The sequence below is a fragment of the Carya illinoinensis genome, chromosome 4 (genome assembly GCF_018687715.1).
Source record: "Carya illinoinensis cultivar Pawnee chromosome 4, C.illinoinensisPawnee_v1, whole genome shotgun sequence".
Taxonomy (NCBI): domain Eukaryota; kingdom Viridiplantae; phylum Streptophyta; class Magnoliopsida; order Fagales; family Juglandaceae; genus Carya; species Carya illinoinensis.
In genome coordinates, this window is record NC_056755.1 from 44,345,001 (window position 1) to 44,347,500 (window position 2,500).

Sequence of the window (2,500 nt, forward strand, 5' to 3'; positions counted from 1 at the left end):
TTCATGAGCCTTTATTGATTCTTTAAACTACATAAACCATGCCCGCTCTAAGCCTGAAAAACAATGAATCTACCTTTGATCATTTGAGAAAATACTTTGGTGGAGAGTTACATTTAAAAGAGAAAATTTGTTTCATGATGAACCGTATTATGTTTGCTCTGTTTTGATCAAAGAAGTAGAAGAAGAAGAAAGGAAGTGATTTAAAAAAAAAATAGAAAAGAGAAGAAAAGAAAAAGAAGTCACTAAGCGGAGTATGTATCACCTCAGATTTGGTTGAAGGAATTGTTGGTATTGCTTCAGTGATTACAGCAATAATAATGCCACAAGTATGAGCATATTGCCAAGAAAGAGCTATGATTTGAATCATGTGGGTATCTCTTTTAGTGTTCTTTTCACTAAGTATTTTCCCAGTTTGCTTTGATTTCCCATATCCAGTTCTTTCTTAACCCTCACCCTGTGGCCTATCATTACAACCTTAATAAAGACCTTTTGATCTCTGATTTTGGTGATGACTACATTAGTGGAGAGGATTTCTGAAAATTGGACTTATGGGGTTAAGTTTTAAGAGAATTCTTCTGATTTTGGTTGTTCTACTTTTATCTGAGTTTGCAGGTGGTTTGAGATTAAATTGACTATATCACACTCACACTCAAGGTCTTAGCTTTAGGTTGAAGTAAACGCCTAACTCTTGCTTGACAAATTGTAAAATTTTTTATTGATTTTCTTGCTATCTTTGATGTTAAAAGAGTAAAATACTAGAGATGAAATCTAAATTCATAAAAGCTTGGTGAGTGATGATACTTCTCTTTGGGGTCGAGTTGATATTGCCTAAACTATCATTTATTTTTCTTTTTGTTTGAGGACAAACAAAGTTGTAAGTTTGGGGGTATTTGATGACTTGCAAAATTTCATATTGCAGATTTTACAAGTTCGCTCGAGCGGAGGCTTTTGGCCGCTCGAGCGAATTCAGGCAGATTCAAACGCTCGACTGCCGCTCGACAGGGAGCTCGAGCGGGTTGCTGAAAAACGAAGATCGCTCGAGCAGAGACATTGGCCGCTCGAGCGAAATCAGGCAGAGTCGAACGCTCGATGTGCGCTCGATAGGACGCTCGAGCGAAATCAGGCAGAGTCGAACGCTCGACGCGCGCTCGACACCCCGCTTTAGCGAACATCGTATTTTGACAAATTTTAGGTTTTCCGCCGTGGGACCATATAAAAGCCATTTTTCACTCTAGAGCCGCGAGTTTTGGACTGGAGAACACTCTTTGGGACAGAAAAACACAGCTAGAAGGATTCAATTCATTTGTTTTTGGAGACGGGATTCCAATTATTGCACGTACGTTGGAATCATACACGAGCACGGAAGAGAGAAAAGCGTTGAATCGTTCCCCTGAGCTTTTGACGACGAGTTGAGGCTGCAAGGAGGATTGTTTCAGTGTTTATTTTCTTCTTCCCATCTTCTCAGAACAATTATGGTGAATTCGTTTATGTTGAATTCCATTTCTAGCATGAGCTAAATTTTCTTCATTCTAGGAAACCGATGTAACCTATTTCCGAACTATGCTTGATTGTCTATGCTAATTTAATGCAATTCTCTCTTTGTTTATCTGATTTATCCTGAATTTATTGCTTCTAATTAACTGGCCATTGATTAGATGATAAGTAATCTTGTGATTTGCTATCGAAAGAGGGAATCATAGGGTAGATCTTGGATATTTCAGCATAGGTAAGTATAGAGATCGAAAGACTTGTATGAACCTATGTAGTCATTAAATCATTGATCTCATTGCGTTATTGATTATTGAATTTGCATATTCTTGTGTGAATTGATAACCAAGAGTCAATTCCAATTGACTATCGAAAGAGGCTTTTGGATGAATTAGAGATTTGCTAATAGACAAAAGAGGTTTAAGTTAAATTAGCTGGATGAGAAAAGCATAGTGAAGAATTAGGTGAAATCGATTTCCTAGAAGTTTTCTTCCCTATTGAATTTGATCTTTGAAAGTCAGTTTTATTTTCTTGCTTATTTCTCTTTGAGTTGATCTAGTTTTAATTGCAACTACAAAAACCTTAGCGATTCCTCTAGATAAAATTGAGATTAGTATAATTTTGGTATTTGGCAAGAGTAAGGTACCAATCCCTGAGGACGATACTCTTCTTATTACTTTACTATAAAACTACGATGCTGTGTACTTGCAGTTTTGCACCGGTCAAGTTTTTGGCGCCGTTGCCGGGGATTGATTTATTCTTATTCTTTTTGTCAATATCGATACAAAGTAATCTTGATTTTAATTTAGAATTTTGTTTTAATTTGTTCTACAGGTGTGTTTTTTACATTGGATGCGCCGTACTAGATCTCGTGACATTATTCCTGTTGATCCGGAGATTGAAAGAACTCTTAGATCACTAAGAAGAAATAAGATACTAGCTATGGCTGAAGAAGATCGTGAGGTACTACCACGCACCTTGAAGGACTATGTGCGGCCAGTTGTGAATGAAA